General features: G+C 35.0%; 1 protein-coding gene across 1 annotated transcript in view; it reads left to right on the top strand.

The window, feature by feature from the left end:
* Positions 1-19,220, top strand: part of LOC149839762 (zinc finger C3H1 domain protein) — a 71,877-nt gene that overhangs the window by 40,675 nt on the left and 11,982 nt on the right. The window lies entirely within an intron of this gene.

The raw sequence follows: 19,220 nt of genomic DNA, 5'->3' as shown, positions 1-19,220 counted from the left end.
AAACTTCCAATAATTACCAAATTAACCCAAAAGGCTTCTCAACCTTTTTAAACTCTAAATTAAGGCTTTATATTGAATTTAATGCTGGAAAAACGTTGGGCTTGGATTTAGATCCGGATACGAATCCAAGATCCAAACTCATACCCAAAACAAAAATTAGCTGGATCAAATCCAGATTTAAGTAGGACCTACATAGAATCCAAATCCTTAAAATTCAGATCCTAGTCCTTGGATCCAATCTGATCCAACTTCGGATCCATTTCGATAAACTGCTCAATTTTCAGAAAAACACGATTTTCGAGCAAATCAGAACTCGAAATCAGGAAAACAAGATATCGTCACGCTCAGAATTTCGATACTCATCCAACGATATATTACACGAATACCAAATTCCGAATTTCTTTCAAAAATAACCCGAATTTCGCTTGAATTTAAAGGTCAAAATTAAAACTCTTTCTCACGCTTCGTTTGGCTCGCCTTGACTTTGTCGATGAGACCTGGGTCAAGCCCAAACTCAAAGACTTTAGTCTAAAAATTGAGCCTCAAACGATTTTTCTCTCAGACTTAGCCAAATTTTCGTCAAAATCATAAAATGACTAAGTACCAAAATACGCGATGTTACACAGAGAGAGTGAGAAACCAAGAGACAGAAATGAGAGAGGTGAGAAACTAAGAGAGAGAGAGGTAGAGAGCAAGTGAGAAAAACCGAAAGAGAGAGAGACGCCTACTTGGCTGGTCGCTTTCTTCTTCTTCTTCTTGCTTTAAATAGTTGAGAAAGAGAGAGGGAAATGAAAGGACGAGAGAGGGAGAGAGCTAAAAGGGGAAAGGCGTTACGCCTTTTCCCTTTTTGTACCAAGGGGTAACAAAAAAAAACTTTAAAAAAAGACCACTGCCCAGGCAGCCCCCAGCCTAGGTGGCACCTAGGCGTTAAAATAGAGCCCCATCGCCCAAACCCAATCACCCGGGCGGTGGTGCTGCACCTAGGTCGCCTAGGTGCCACCTTTGACAACAAAGCTGCCTATTTGGCTTTAAATTGGAATAGTGACAACATAATTGTGTGCATGTATTAGAAGGATAGTATGATGCTTGTATACAACAAAAGTTAAACCAAAATATTTAATTAATACTTTTTCCAAGCTCAAGATTGGATACTTGTAGTTCCCAGCCTTCTGCTAATAATTTGAGACTGTATTTGTTGACATATTACAGAATAGGTCAATCTATACTAGCATGAATCATTTGTGGTGGTCACTAGATACTGTTAAGTTCTACATGTATATATATATGTATGTATTGTCATACATATATATTTGTTTTATATTTTACATATATACATATATTCATATATATATATATATATCTTTATATATATGATATTTATAATGATGTAATAGGTAATGCCCTCTAGGGGTATTTTCATCTTTTTGTAATAGATTCTGTCCACTAGTGACACTTTTCCTTTTTTGTTATTTTATTTTATTTTTTATTTTTTCTTTATTGCATTATAGGGGCCATATAAACTTCTTTTAAATCTTCGTTTCAAAAAATATTTTTTAGATCCATTTGGTAGATAGCCCAACCTTTAACAACAACAACAATTATGAAGGTCTTAACTGAAGTCATCCTAGTTACGGGTGCAAATGTTTCATCACACTCTATCACGTATTCTTCTGCATAACCCTTGGCATCTAGCCTTGTTCTTTTCTAGGGTCCCATCACTCTTAGTTTTAACCTTATAAACCCATCTCCAACCTATGATTTTCTTATCCCTTGGCAAGTCAAATATTTTCTAGGTCTTAGATTTTTCAAGTGCTCCTAATTCTCCATTCATAGTTTTTATCCATTCGGGATATTCTTTTGTCTGATTATATGTGGTAGGCAACAAATCTATCAATGGGTCTAGAGGTCCGATTTGATCTTCTAACTCCTACCTTTTGGGTTTTCAAGGTGAAATAAATTTTTAGAGCACTTGGTTGTCTATCATTTCCACATCTTGAATTACATTAGGTTCTTCTAATTCAATTTTTTCACCGTCTTGAAGATCGAGTTGAAGCTCTTTATTATTAACGTTCTCAAATAAATAATCATTGCTACTTTTTGGGAATATCTCAACTAAAAAAGAATAATCAAAGTTCTTCTGAGGCACATTTTGAAAGAAACTTTCATTCTCCAAAAAGTAAGCATTCCTTGAGATATAAAGTTGTCCTTTTCTAAATCAAAACATTCAAAGCCTTTTTGAGTTTTCCCGTATCCAAAGAATGTACACAGTATAACTTAAGAGCTATGTCACATGGGTGCGGGTATGGGTGCAACACGGGTGCGGCGCAATTTCAAAAATTTTGGACACGGGGACACGACTATATATATATATATGTATATATATTTTAAAAAAAATATATCTGCTATTGACAGACTGTGACTGTGCAGCTGCAGAGTCTGCTAATGACAGACTGTGCAACTGCACAATATATATATATATATATATATATATATATATATATATATATATATATATAAAGATCATTTTTTTTACTTTTTATACATCTTTTGCCCCTAAAAAATAGACAAAAATAGACTCGGTCAAAGTTGACCGAGTCCAAAATGTAGATGGACTCGGCCCCGGTGCATTGACCGAGAGAGACACTTGGTTGACCTTGTCCGAAGTCGCACCCGTGTCGGGGCATGTCAACGTGGGTGCGTCGACCTTATAGCTAAGTCCGTGTGACTTAGCTTAAGAGAGAGTTTATCATTTTTGTTAGTGAGAACAAAACACTTACATCCAAAAGGTCTTAATCTAAGATAATCAAGCACTTGTTGTCATAGGCGTTAGGCGGAGCCTAGGCAGTACCCAAAATGAAAAACAAAAAAACGCATAAAAGACAATAAGAAACATGCATACAACATAAAATCAATCAATAATAAGCAATAGACAAATAATATGTTTTTGAACACTGGAAAACAATTATTACATAACCTTAACCTTCTCAAACAAATTAAGAATAAATTAACAATTGAATAAATAAAATCTTTAATAGACAAATAACATGTTTTCTCTTCTTCTTCTCCTCTTTGATGAAGGAAACAAATGATGTCTTCAAAAAAACTTCTCTTTGAAAAATGCCTAGGCAGAGATATAGAGCCCCATTGCTCAGACCTGGTCGCCTGGGCGGTGGGGCTGCGCCTAGGTCGCGTAGGCGCCGCTTTTGACAACTAAGATCAAGAGAGATTTTAAAGAGTTTTTCATTGGAAGAAACATTTTGAAGCTTAGATGATGAAAGCCTATTAATTATAGACAACAGTCAAACAAACTTCATCCCAAAAATGTTTTGGAACATTTTTTGAAATTAAAAGGGTTTTATTGGTCTCAACCATTATTATTAAAAATGCGCCTTGCTCCAAGGCGAGGGCTTTTGCGCCTTGAGGCGCATGCAAATAGCATATCTGCCCTTAAGCGTATGCCTTGTACGAGAATCTTCACGAAGGTCACTAGGATCAAAGGGCCTATTGACTCTGATACCATGTAATGAGAACACAAGATAATGAGCACAATCACAAGAACCACTATGGGTAAACTACAAGAGCCACTATGGGCAAGCACAATAACCTATGTCACATGGGTGCGGGTGCGGGTGCGGGTGCGACACGGGTGCGGCACAATTTTAAAATTTTTGGACACGGGGACTCGGCAAAAAAAAAAAAATATATATATATATATATAATTTTAGTTTATTTTATTTTTAAAATGCCACAGGTGTCTGTGCACAGTCACAGACTGTGACTGTGCACAGGCACAGCACTATGCACAGTCACAGACTGTGCACAGTGCACACTCACAGACTGTGCACAGTCTGTAACTGTGCACACTGCAAAGACTGCACAGTCACAGTGCCTTTTTTATATATATTTTTTTAAATAAAAAATATAAAAAATTAGTTTTTTAGGGACATTTTTGGACTCGGTCAAAGTTGACCGAGTCCAAAATGTGGACGGACTCGGACTGGACTCGTTGACCGAGTCCGACTCGGCGTTGACCGAGTCCGGGCCGAGTCCGAAGCCGCACCCGAGTCCGCACCCGTGTCGGGGCGTGTCGACTCGGGTGCGGCACCTCCTTAGCCGAGTCCGTGTGACATAGACAATAACACAATATAGTTCACAACACAAGCCACTAAGGGCTGAGCATAAAATAAAAAAATATAATTTTATTAACTCTCAAATGCTTAAAAAAAGTATGGGAGATCTCCCATATATATACAACAAAGGAGGAAGAATGGCTAGAAAAGATACATAAAAAATAAAAATAAAAATAAAATAAAAAATAAAAAATAAAAAGGCAAAAACTGCCCCTAGTGGATAGGACCCATTACAAAAAATAAAAAGACTAAAATGCCCCTAGAGGACATTACCTATTACATTTACATCAGGAATTTTAAAAATACACACATATATATATACATTAATATGTATATATACATCAATATGTATATATACATCAAGAATATATATATATTAATATAAATATATATATGCTAACCAAAATAACAAATACAAATATATAATCAACCAATACATTTAACAATTTCATTACAAAATCTATGTCACCATAAAAAGTGAATATCAGCTGTGAGGACATAACATTGTCTTCGTAATTTTTATTTATTTATAATGATCTTTTATTTGTTTGCTTTCTGGGAGGTATAACTTGAATTTCTTGTTTACCTCATCTATGTAAAGATGTATGAAGTCCATTAGCACTATTTCTTCAATATTAATGAGGATTATAATGCCACCTCTTTCAACAAAATTTTCTTTTCCCCCTGGATAGCCTCTCGCATGATGATATGGAGGGAATTTCTCCCACGTTGCTCAGTCAGAATTTCTTAAAAAAAAAGGCATTTGTTGTTATTGTGACATAACATTTCTCTCTTCAAAGATTTCCCAACACACAACGAAGATCTTCTAAGTGTTTGTCTTCACTAGCACTAACTAAAATGATATCATCCTCATAAATGTGCTAGGTGCATTCGATAACCCAAACAGCATCATCAGCCACCCGTACAATCCATCACGAGTCTTGAAAGCTGTCTTCCATTCGTTGTTTGCTTAGAAGTTGGAACTACACTTCCCTTGTACTTGAACATCCAAAATGGAAAGAAAAGATCAGTCAGAATTGCCATCTTCAGTATCAAACCTTTCCATTTTTTCACCTCTTGCCCATTACTTGCCATGTTCAAGATAAAATATCTACCAGACTCTTGGAAAAAGTTAATGCCGAGGTCCTCATCATTTGTGGGTTCTTTCTGATTTTCACTATTGTATGACCCATTAGCAGCCTAGTAAAAAAAACCTTATGTCAGCGACCCATTAGTAGCTTAGTATAAAACCCTTGTGCCTAAAAACACAATTCACTGCTACACAAGCTAGAAAGCTAGCAGAGGCAGGTCTGCCAGATTCACCAAGTGGAGAAGCTATGTTCATGATGATTACACCTAAGAATTGAAGGGCCAAAATCGTGAAAGGAGTTAATTTGTTATCACATTGAATTCCCATTTGGGTCAAATTCCCCGAAGACTAAGGGATTACAAGATCACAATCACAATGTGCACAAGTACAAGTCTACTATTGGACAATACAATAGCCAACAAAAGGCAACAACACAAGCACTAAGTGCATATGCGACATCAAAGAACTAAATAGAAAAACACAAAACATAAAAAATATTCATCTTTATTGAGCATAAACACTTAAGAGAAGCATTAAGAAAAATGGGCACAAGTAGTGCCATTATATACAAAAGGACCCAAGGCCTAAAGCCATTGAGAGCTCCCAATGGTCATAAATGTGACCGTTGGGGCTCCGAACGACTCTATGGTCTCAATGACCATAAATTCCCTACAATGCAATAAAGGAAAAATAAAAAATAAAAAATAAAAAATAAAATAAGAAAAACAAAAACGAAAAGCTGTCCCTAGTGGACAATATCTATTACAAAAATACAAAAATATCCCTAGAGGGTATTACCTATTACATCATTATAAATATTATATATATATATGCATGTACAACTTAACACTCCCCCTCAAACTTATGGTGTGATATATCAAAAGTTTGAAAATACAACAAATATTTAATATGAAGGATTCAAGTCTTCAAGTATTTTCAAGAAAAATCTCCATCTTTATCACATAGAGAATTTTGTAAATACAAGTCTTCAAATAGCTTTATTGGTGATATCTCCGAACTCCTTTATCGGTTATCTGCATCTTCATGACATGATGCATCAAAGATAGGTTAAGATTTTTCAAGAAAATTGGGTTTCAACATATGTTTTGAATCTACGAAAAACATTGAAGACTTGGTCCTTGGATTTCAGAAAATATATAAGTGAAACGAGTAAAGTCATCTACAAAAATCACATAGTATTTGGATTTTGATAAGGACATAACGAGAGAAGGCCTCCAAACATCAGAATAAATAAGCTCAAAAAGGAAAAGAAGCTCCTTTATATGATCTGAAAAAAGGGAGTTCATGACTTACAAATACAACAACTAACATAAGAAGAAAAAATTCTTCTTTTGACATAAATCAAACTTTTATTACATAAAGATCAAAAAAACTCAAATTGCAATGACCTAATCTATGATCCTGAACATCAACTTGTTGGTGAACTCCTGGACTTGATGACAACGCAAACAACGAATGACTGGCTAACGATGAAAGAAACTTTTGAGCTTCATTCAGGACATATAGATTTCCGCATCTTCTCCCCTCAACGAGTGTCTAATTTATGTGAATTCCCTTCCTAGGAGAACATAACAACAATAGCAGTTGGAACACGTATGACCCTTCTTCTCACACATTTGACATATCATATTCACTTGATTAGAAAAGGAAGGTGTAGAGAGAATACCTGTTCTACGTCCACCAAAATTGCTTTCACTATCACACCCTCTTCCTTTGGAAGAATTTAAATTTTGGGCTGGAACCATGACTTCATGATTCACCTCTCCTTCTGGGACCCAAATGATATGTTCAACATAACTTCATGTTCTAATATCATGGTTCTCACTCTATCAAAAGGTTGATGAGGCACAATGCTAGTATAAACAATAATAAACATGTTGTACTCCTTTCCAAGTCATCTAACTGTTTTCGTGTATATATTTCATCCGACATTGGGGATCCTATGGAAGCAAGCTGATCCACTAGAACCTTGATTTTGTTGAGATATTCAGCAACATGTGAATCCCCTCTTTTTAACTCTGCTTTCAATCGATATATTCTGCGAGTAAAAATCTTCTCATACCACTGATGTAAGGTATCCCATAGCTCTTTTGCTGGAACTCTTGATGGGATCTGTAGAAGGACCTCATGGAAGAGGGTAGTAATGATGAATGCTATAACTGACTGATCATCCTTTTGCCACACAATAAATTATGGGTTTCTGACCATGATCTTTAAGGTCTTCTCTGCCCTTCCATGCTGCACTGAAATTGTTTGGGAAACAAGTTCCAAAGGTATATGAATCGACCCATCAGATTGTGGCTGCAAAGAAAGTGATAATTTGTTTCTTCCATTGAAAGAATTAAGTTTCTCAGTGACTAAATGGCTGAGGAAAGAGGCAATGATGGCAGCCATTTGACACTCAAATATAAAAAATAATAAATTTTATTAATGTAAAAAAGCATTAAGAAGAATGCGTATCAATACAAGTGATTTTCTCCCATTTATATACAAGAGAGGCTAGAGGACTAGCCGTTAGGCAACTCTAACAACTAACTAGCTAACCTAGCTATATTACCAAAATCCCCCTTAAGGGGCATATGAAGTACAAAAATAAAAAAATAATAAATAAAAAAACAAAATTACCTATTTAACCTAAATACAATCTAATATGTACATAAGTATATATACATATACATAAGTACATAAAAATAAAGTACATTTTTAACATTTTTCCTCGAACTTACAGTATCACCACCAAAAGTTTGCTAAAAAAATGAAATCTAGGAGAAGGGACAGCTTTGGTGAAGAACTCCGCCAACATTGAAAAAGTCTTCTTCAAGAACTCCCGAATATAATAACAATCCATTTGTATATGCTTTGTTCTTTCATGAAATGCATTATTGCTTGCGATGTAGATTGTACTTTTGTTGTCGCAACACAACTTGGGTGACTCGATCAAATGAACTCTCATGTTCTTTAATAGTTGTCTTAACCAGAGTTACCGGAAGCGCCTAGGGTAAAGGGGAAGCGCGAAACGTCGCGCTTCTGAAGCGTGAGGGGAAGCGTCCCCCTTTTTTGGGAAGCGCACTTCCCTTTTATGGGAAGCGCATTTCCCTTTTATGGGAAACACACTTCCCATTTATGGGAAGCGCGCTTCCCCCTCGCTTCCGGTTCGCTTCCTAGGTCGCTTCCGAGACGGTTCATAATTTTCTTCTAAGTGGTCCCACGCTTCCCCGCTTCCTACATTTTTTAAAGTGCCTCGCTTCCCGCTCCCGCTTCCTCAACTGGCAACTCTGGTCTTAATCACACAAGTTTCAAAGTAGTATCATAACACTATATTTTCCTTCAATTGGTGATAGGGATATCTTCTTGCACTTCTATGAGATCAAGGAATCACTTATAAACACACAATAGCCTATGGTTGAGCGACTTTTATTTGGGTCACCACCCAATCAGAAATAATATATGCAATCAAATTTAAAGAAGTAGAGGATAAGAAATTTCCTTAATGGAATTCTTGATGTATCTTATATGCAACACAACACCCATTTCAACTGAAGTAGGTGCATGCTGAAACTGATTTACAGTATGAACTGCATGTGCAATGTTAGGTCTGGTGATCGACAAGTAGTTAAGGGCTCCAATCAACTGTCGATAAGGAGTAAGGTTCTCCAATGGTTTCCCATTATCATTCCTCACCTCAACATTTATCATCTTTGGAGTTTTCGCTACTTTAATATCAGTTATCTCAGACCTTGCACTAATATCTGTAGCGAACTTGGTTTGAGATAACAAATATCCACATGGGTAAAACACAACCTCAATGCCTAAAAAGTAACACAAATAACATGTCGGTCATTTCAAAACTTTTCTTAAGGATTGATTTATTATCATTTATTCCCTTTTGATCTTCTCCGATGATAATCATATCATCCACGTATAACAACAAAATAATATTACCTTTATTGGAGTTTTTAATAAACAAAGTAGTGTTAGTAAAACAAGATGTAAACCCAAGCTTTAACATTAAGTCATTAAATCTATCATATCATGCTTTTGGTGCTGGTTTCAAACCATATAATGCCTTATGCAAATGAAGAATCTTACCCTTAGGAACACTTAATCCTGGTGAAATATCCTTGTAAATATCTTCATTTAAGTCGGCATTTAGAAACACATTTTTGCCGTTCATTTGGTAAATAGGCCAATTTTTAATTGATGTTATGGATATTAGGTTCCTAATTGTAGTCATACATGCTATGGGTGTAGAGATTTTCTCATAATCTACCCCATATTCTTGAGAGTACCCTTTGGCCTTTTCTAAAGCATCTAATTCAATTTTTATTGCCTCTATCCATTATGGGTATTCCTTAGCCTGGTAGTAGGTGTTTGGTTATATGTAAGAGTGAATCAATGCAAAAAAGGCTTTGTATTTTGGTGAAAAGATTCATAAGAAATAAAATTTCAGGTGGTTTGGTGACCCTAATAGAGTGTAACTGTAATGAAATGGTGGTCTTCCACAAATGCACGAAGAACTCACAAAAAGGTGTCATTTGGAGACACTACAAGCATAACCCTAGAAAGGGTATAAATGGAAGAACACTAAAACATAAATAATATTTTATTCATACACAAAATGCTTAAAAAGAATTGATACATAAGAAAGGGGAATCACCCCTATTTATACACATGAGAAGAGGAGGAGACTGCATAGAGTCGTTGGACTAGGTCCAACGGCTCTAAATAGAGTCGTTGGGCTAGGGTCCAACGACTCTCTATCTAGTCAAGTCTTAACTAAGACTTGACTAGCTTATTTAAACCAGTTCTATTTGAACTAGATAATAAAACAGAAAATTAAAGAAAAGAAAAATACAATATATATAATAATAATATAATATAATAATATTATTATATATATGTATATTACATTTTTACATTTTAACACTCCCCCTCAAACTTATGGTACAATGAGCGAAAGTTTGTCTAAGAGAAAGTGAAATCTGAGAGCAGCGAGAGGCTTGGTAAAGAAATCTGCTAATTGATACTTCGATGTAACATATGGCAGATCAATGATTCCATGTAGATATTCCTCTCTGACGTAGTGACAGTTTATTTCAATATGTTTGGTGCATTCGTGAAATGTTTGGTTGCTTGCAATGTAGATCACACTCTAGTTGTCACAGCACATACGTGAAGCTTGCGTTGCTTCAACTCCCATGTCGGCAAAGAGACGTTTGAGCTAAACTACTTTCATGGTTGTGGTTGCCATGGCTCGGTATTCAACTTCTGTGGATGAGAGAGCGACCTTCTGCTACTTTTTTCGTCTTCACGAGATTAACGATTCACCTAGAAAAACACAAAAGCCAGTAGTTGAGTGTCTGTTATTGGGATCACCTTCCCAATCAGCATCAATATATGCAATTAGATCTAGTGAGGATGTAGAAGACAAGAAAAGTCCTCGTGAAAGAGAGGACTTAATATATCTAACAATACGCAAAACGACTCCATGTGAACTATGGTGGGAGCATGTTGGAACTGGCTGATTGTGTCTACAATGTGCTATATCTGGTCTGGTAATGAAAAGATAGGAAAGTGCTCCGATAAGATGTCTGTAAGGAGTAGGATCTTCAAGAGGTTCTCTATCATCAATTCTTATCTTAACGTTGACAACTTCTGGAGTGTCTACTTTCTTATCATCTGTAATTCCAGACTTGAAAACAATATCAAAAGCAATTTTAGATTGAGACATTAAATACCCACGAGGGGAATAAGCAACTTCAATTCCTAAAAAATATCTAAATAAACCTAAATCAGTCATTTCAAAATGAGTTTTAAGAAGTTTTTTGATGTTTTCAACTCCCTGTTTATCGTCTTCGATGATAATCATGTCATCCACAGAGAAGAAGCACTATAATCCCTGCATCAGAACTCTTAATAAACAAAACAGTGTCAGTCAAACAGGATTGAAAACCAATATTAAGCATAACCTGACTAAACCTATCATACCAAGCTTTTGGGTCTTGTTTAAGACCATAAAGAGCTTTTTCTAAACGAAGAATTTTACCCTTGGGGGAATACTAATACCAGGTAGGGCTTCCATGTACACTTTTTCAACTAACTTGCCATTTAGAAATGCAATTTTGACATCCATATGAAATATGGGTCATTTCCTAATGGAAGCCAAGGCAATTAAGGTCCTAACAGTGGTGATACGAGCAATTGGAGCAAAATTTTTTTCATAATTGATGCCATATTCTTGGGCATAACCTTTGACCACTAATCAAACTTTATATCTTTCAAGAGTTCTATCACTCTTAAAGCACTTGCATCCAAACACTCTCAATGTAGAGTAATCCGGAGAAAGATTACTAGTTTTTCAATTAGTGTTATATTTGTCAAAGAAAAATATGGCATTCGATTAATAAGATAGGTAGCAGTTAGGACCGCTTCTGCCCAAAATTCCTTTAGAACATGATTAACTATTAATAAAGTCCTAGTTGTTTCCATAATATAGCGATGTTTATGTTCGTCTAGTCCATTTTATTGCGGTGTGTATGGACAAGACCTTTAATGCGTACTGTCATGTAAACTTAGATAGTTTTTGAATTCTTTGGACATAAATTTTCCCCTAAATTTGTGCAAAAAATGGATATATCATTTTGAAATTTATTTTAAACCATGTTATGAAATGTTTGAAAGTACGAAAAGACTTTTATGTTTAAGGAAGTAAATCCAAGTATGTCTAGAAAAATTATCAAGAAAAATGACATAATATGCAAATCCACCTTTCGAAATAATTGGTGCAGGACCCCAAACATTCGAATGTACTAATTCAAGTGGTCTGGAAGAAACAAAGGTTCCATCATAAAATGGTAATTTTTTTGTTTTGCCAAGAATACAATCTTTACAAGTAAAGTTTTTAGAATTACAAAATTTTTTAAGATCAGGAAAATGTTGGATTTTGGCGGTACGAGGATGACCAAGTCTTTTGTGCTACAAATCCAACTCTATTTTCTGAATATTACATCAGAAAGCATTCTTAGACAATTCCAAAAAATCCATGTAATAGAGTCCTTGTCTATGGCCTTCCACACTAAACTTTTCTGACTGACGATCTTGTACCCAACAACCATAAGACGAAAGGAGACATTACATCCATAATCAGTTATTTGAGAAACAGATAAAAGATTTAAATTTAGTTTAGGAATATATCTGACTTCTAGAATAAAAAAATTCTTAGTTTTATGGACCTTTTCAAAATTTTCTATTCCTTCAATTTCAATGGGGGTTCCATCTGTAAAAACTTTTGACACACTTGACTTATTTTTGAAACATTCGGATAAGCTATTGTCATTTGGGGTCATATGAAATGAAACACCAAATTCAAGAAGTCAAGGGAAGTTACCTGGATCGGAGAAGGATGAAACAATTGCTCCAGTTGAGGCTTCAGATGAGAAGGAAGCTTCTTTGATAAGAGGTTGGAGAATCTCCATTAATTGAGCCATAGAAACTGGTGTATCTTGATCTTTAGATTTCGATCCAACAGTTGTCGCTCTCTTTTCTCTTAATTCTCTAAGTTAGGACACTGAAGCCTATAGTGCCCTGGTTCATGACAATGGTGGCAAATGACTTTTCTCTTGTCAAAGTCATTATTTTGTCTATTGAAGTGAGGTGCCTATAAGAGCACATATGATTACCCGGTCTAAACACAACTAGAATAGAATCACTTTCTGGTTTTGGAGTATTTTTTTTAATTTTGTTTTCCTTCACAGTTAGTTAGTTTCTCTATAGTATCAATAGTAGAGGGAACTTTTTCTCGATGAAGAAGAGCCGATTTAGTCGACTCAAATTCTGGTCTTAAACTGTTTATAAATTGATAAAAATATTCCATATCAAGTTTTTTTTACGAAGCTCAATGTCTTCGGGACAATGGCATTTTGGCTCTAAAAGAGCCAATTCTTTCAAAAGTTCGGACAACTCATTGTAATATTCTTGAATAGTTTTATCTTTTTGAATCATTATCCGAACTTTGTCTTATAAATTGCACACGTGCACAATATCTTTAAGGGAATATATATTTTTAAGGTATTCCCAAGCCTTATTGGCATGTTCGAACTTAGCAAGACTAGAACATTTTTTAATGTCTACGCTATTAATTAGCCATGACATAATTTTTGGATGCCCTATCTTCCACTCTTTTGATTTATTTTCATAAGTGGCTAACGCCTTGCTCTTTTCCTCTTCGTTAGATGAACCTCTTTATCACCCTCTTTTTTGGTGAGAGATAGTTTAGGTTCCGAATCGGAACCATCCACTATACCTCATAACCTTTTTTTTCAAATGTGGTGCTTCATAATCGAAGCTCACATTACATAATTAGTATCATTTATCTTTATGGGTATGATGGTGATCTTATCATTGTCATCCATCTTTTACAAGGGTAAGAAAAGAATAGATGAGAGAAAAGAAAGAGAAAAGAGTAGATAAGAGAATAAGAGAGAGGATAAAATACAAATTTTTGTAGCACAAGTTCTTCTTTCTTCAAACAAATCTTCTTGAGCCAAGGACAAGGTGATGAAACACATTTTGCAAGTGAGGCACGAAAATCGAGACAAAAGCTCTTCAAGATCTAAGGTCTCCACGAGTCTAATACCACCATGTAATGAAATTGTGGTCTTCCACAAATGCACTAAGAACTCACAAACAGGTGTCTATTGGAGACACTACAAGCATGACCCTTGAAAAGGTATAAATGGAAGAACATTCGAAAAATAAATAATATTTTATTTATAAACAAAATGCTTAAGAAGCATCGATACATAAGAGAGGGGAATCACCCCTATTTATACACATATGAGACGAGGAGGAGGAGACTTCATAGACGACTCTCTATCTAGTCAAGTCTTAGTTAAGACTTGACTAGTTTATTCAAACTAGTTCTATTTGAACTAGATAATAAAACAAAAAAATAAAGAAAAGAAAAATACAATATATATATATATATATATATTACATTTTTACATTTTAACAATAACACCGGTAGCTTCCTTAGTTTGGTTGTTCATAAATTTCTCTAAAGCACATGGAGGTTTCTCAAGACCATGTCAGCACATATCTTGAGATTCTTCAACATTAACGTCCTCATTGTTGACATTCTCACCAATGGAGACATTAACATTATCAACACCAATAGAGTTATCAACATCGATATATTCATTACAAACATCATAATTAGTATTTTTAGGCAAAAGATCAAATAGGAAAGAGTACGTAGTTTCTTTCTTAGGCTTTTCCAGATCATAATAAGGTTCCTTTTCATTGAAAGTTAGATTTCTTGAGACATAATTTATCAATTTTGGGATCAAACATCTATAACTTTTTTATTTTGAGCATAACCTAAGAAAACACAGGGTATAGCTTTGGGGAGAGTTTGTCACCTTGCTCATACAAAACAAAGCTTTTGCAACCAAAGGTTGTAAGTATATTGTAATCGGGGGTTATTTTAAAAGGCTTTTCAATAGGTGAAATATTTTTTAGAGAAGATGAGGGCATTCTGTTAATGAGATAAACAAAGGTTAACGCGGCTTCAACCCAAATTTTTTTGGCACATTGTTTTAAATAAGTAATGTCTTTGTGGTGTCAATGATATGTTTATGTTTTTGTTCCACAAGTCCATTTTGTTGAGGTGTGAGAAAAATCTTTGGTGAGTAATTCCATTTGAGTCCAAATAATTTTAAAATTCATTTGATAGAAATTCTCTTCCTAAATCCGAGTGAAAGATATAAATGTTGTTTTTTAACCTGTTCTTTACAAGATTACGAAAAGTTTTGAAATTGTTAAATACATCTGATTTATGCCTAAGAAGTATATCTCGCAAAATCATCCAAAAAAATGTCATTATAAGCTTATACACGTTTAAATACTATTGATGCAGGACCACAAACATCCAAATGTATCAATTCAAGAGGTTTAGAAGACATAAAAGTTCTTAATAAAAAAGGTGAACTTTTCATTTTACCAAGAATGTAATTAGTACAATGTAAAACATCAACATTACAAAATTTTTCCAATTTTGGAAAATGAGGAAGCTTTGACACACTAGGATGTCCTAAACATTTGTGCCACAAAATTCTACCATGATTTTGGACATTACAATAAAATACATTCTTTGGTAAATAAAGAGAATCCATGACGTAGAAGACTCCTTCTCTATAGCCTTCCCCAATCAGCCTCTCTGACCGCTTTGTGACAAATATCACATGATTTATAAAATCTTGTGATAATATCACGAGAAATTGTTTGAAAGTTTAAAACGAAAATTTCTCACGAGCTTTTCAAAGCGTGACAAATATCGTGATATTTACGTTTTTAGCAGATGTTTATGTTAATATATATATATATCTTGTGTATTTATACCAAAATACTTGATAGGGGTATTTTGGTCTTTTCATATGTATTTTTTTAGGATCTTTGTTTTTTCTTTTTTCCTTTTTATTTTTTTCTTTTTCTTTCTTTTGGGACCATTGGGGGCTCACTTAGTGAGACGTTGGGGTCCCCAACGTTCACTAAGGGGAGCCCCAATGGTCCCCCCTTTATGCTTTCCCTCTTGTATAAATAGGGGACTCCCCTTCTCTCATTTGTAAGGATTTCTCTCCTCTATTTCTTCTTGAATAATATTCTTTTGCCTTTCGGCCCTCGTTCCATTGTGGGTTTTATGTGATTTGCACATTACGTGCTTGTGCTGTTTGGTTCATTATTGAACCATTTCTTATTTTCGCACATCTCATTACATGGTATCAGAGCAAGGTTGAATTACTTGTCTTGAAGGTACTTTTCTTTGTTCTTTTTCCATTTCTACCTCTCTTTGTCATCATGGGGCACGACACAAGAGTTGAACTCTCTTTCAAGCTCAATGGATCAAATTATTTGATGTGGGCGTCGACCATGGAGAATTACCTTCGCGGCAAAAAGCTATGGGGCTTCGTGATGGGGATGTCTCTTGAGCCAACATTGAAGCTCATCAAGATTGAAGGTGGTGTCGAAAAGGCTCTTGATGGAGAAGATCACATTAAGGAAATAAATGATCATCAATCTAAGGTAAAAGATTGGGAGAGTAATCACGCCAAAATTTTGGCATGGTTCATGAACAATGTTGACATAAAAATTTATGCCAACATTGCCAAGTTTAAAAGAGCGAATGAAGCTTGGTTCTTTCTTAAGGGGATGTATACCAAAAAAGATTTAGCTAGACAATTTTTTTGTCAAGAAAAAATTCGGTCTACTAAACAAGGGGACATTAGTGTCCGGGATTACTTTAGTGCTCTATCCCCTCTTTGGGTTGAACTTGCTCTACTTGAGCCTAAGTGGGTGGCTCCGGAAGATATTGAGTTAAGAAGAGAACAAGTTGAGAAAGAACATTTCTTTCAATTTCTCCACGGTCTTAGGTTGGAATTTGAATAAGGGCATCCCTTCTTCATAGAAGCAAGGCCTTACCTATTGAAGATGCCCTTGTCGAGGTTTGTCAAGAGGAAACTCGTCTTGGCATGACTCATAAAAATGATGAAATTTTGGCCGTTACTAGGCCGGGATCCAATGTTAAGCCTTATAGGCCTCCTCATTTCGCTAAAAACAATGGCTTTAGAAAGGGTGTTATTTGCCACTATTGTAATGAACCGGGTCACATCAAACCGATATATCCTAAGCTCAAAGGGAAAGTGGCCGCAGTTGGTGAGAATGTTCAAAGTGAAGTCAACAACAATGGAGGAGACATTAAAGACACACTAAATCAAATTTTGGAGGCACTCCTACATCTTAAAAATTTCTCTACTTCGGGAGCCGCTATCACAACCTCTTCATCTCCTCCAGATATGTGGATTTTAGACTTCGATGCTTCTTTTCACATGACATCTCACAAACACATTCTTTCTAATGTGCATTCCACCCCAATAACATCTTATGTTTCAACGACCGATGGGACTTCTTTGAAAATTGAAAATATTGGAACACTTGATTCAAAACACCCTTAAATTTTTTTTTTCCAAAAGTAAGTGTAGTTCCAAAAATCAATTTAAGCTTATTTTCGGTTTCTCAAATTACCGATCTTGGATGCCAAGTCTCATTCTCACCTAAGGATTGTTCCGTGTAGGATCTCTAGTCAGGGAAGCTGATTTGGCAAAGCCATAAGAGGGGCGATCTGTACTTTATAGATTTTTTGTCTCTTCCCTCCAAGTCATTTTTTAGTTTTGTAAATGACAAAAGTATAGATGTATGGCACAAGAGACTTGGCCATCTGAATTTTTCAAAGATGTCTTTCTTTTCTTTTTTGGGAAAATCTTATAATGAAAAAGTTATGTCTTGTAAAGATTGCATCTTTGGTAAATTAAAAGCCACTCCTTTTCCTCAAAGAAACTTTGTCTCTACTCAACTGTTTGAATTAGTCCATTCTGATGTTTGGGATCCTTCTCCTGTTATGTCTAAAGGAGGTTTCTTATACTATGTACTCTTTGTGGATGATTTCACTAGGTACACATGGATTTTCTGTGTTTTCCACCTTTAAAGATTTTCATACAATGATCAAAAATCAATTTCTAAGTACTTTGTCTATTTTAAGATCATTGGAGGAGAGTATATGTCAAACGAATTTCAAACTTATTTAAGACAAAATGATATTTATCACCAAAGATCTTGTCCTAACACACCGCAACAAAATGGTTTTGGAGAGAGAAAACATAGGAACATTATGGAAACAACTAGAACTCTTTTGATTTCAAAAAATATTCCAAAATCTTTTTGGGCCTTCCCTTTAACTTCAACATACCTTATTAATAGAATTCCTTCGTCATCTCTAAACAATGTCTCTCCTTTCGAAAAGCTTTATAATATGTCTCCGGATTTTAAAAGATTAACTGTTTTTGGTTGTAAATGTTATGTACTTACACACAAAAATGACAAACTTTCTCCAAAAGCTATTGAATGTGTTTTCTTAGGATACGGTGAAAAACAAAAAGGATATCGATGCTTTAATCTAACAAATAATAAACTTTATATCTCTGAAAATGTTACTTTTCTTGAAGAAGATGGTTTTGCAAATCTTGAACCAAAAGAAAACACTAACTATGCATTTTTGTTTGATTTACTGCCCCGACAAGATGAATCAGATTCAATTGAAAATATTAAGCCTCTTAATGAAATTGAAAATCAAAATGATCAAGTCTTTGACAATGAAAGAAATGAATCTCATGAAAGTGTGGATGAATGAACATATGACAAACAACACTCAAGTTTATACTAGGAGAAGTGAAAACTCTCATCCATGTGCTTTTGATCAATTCTCTCAAAATATGTCTTTGGAAGAATCATCTCCAAGAAGGTCAAATCGTATTTCTAAAGCACCAAACAGGTTTGTATCTTATGAGTCTTTTTCACCACATTTTAGAACTTTTTTAATAGCCATTCACTCATTTTATGAACCATCTCACTATAATGATGCTAAACAATACACACATTGGAATCAAGCAATGAAACATGAACTAAATGCTCTTATGAAAGCTCAAACCTGGGAAGTTGTTGATCCTCCTCAGGGAAAGAAACCCATAGGATGTAGATGGTCTTTAAGGTAAAAACAAAAAGCGATGGATCGTTAGAAAGATATAAAGCTAGATTGGTAGCTAAAAGATATGCTCAAGAGTATGGGGTAGATTATGATGAGACTTTCGCCCTAGTCTCTCGAATGACAAGTGTTCGAACTCTTATTGCGGTTGCTTCTATCAAAAAATGACATATCTATCAACTTGATGTTAAAAATGTTTTTTTGAATGGAGACCTTAGCGAAGAGGTTTATATGGATCCCCCTCCTGGTATGAGTTTAAATGTTAAGGTTTTGAAACTAAAGAAAGCTTTGTATGGTCTTAAACACGCTCCCAAGGCTTGGTATGACAAATTTAGTAATATATTGATTAATTTGGGTTTTGTTTCATGTTATACTGACACTGCTCTCT

This window comes from Nuphar pumila, chromosome 4 (genome assembly GCF_984573655.1).
Source record: "Nuphar pumila chromosome 4, dmNupPumi1.hap1.1, whole genome shotgun sequence".
Classification (NCBI taxonomy): domain Eukaryota; kingdom Viridiplantae; phylum Streptophyta; class Magnoliopsida; order Nymphaeales; family Nymphaeaceae; genus Nuphar; species Nuphar pumila.
The sequence above is the reverse complement of the archived record's forward strand: the minus strand, read 5'-3'. Positions and strand labels throughout refer to the sequence as shown.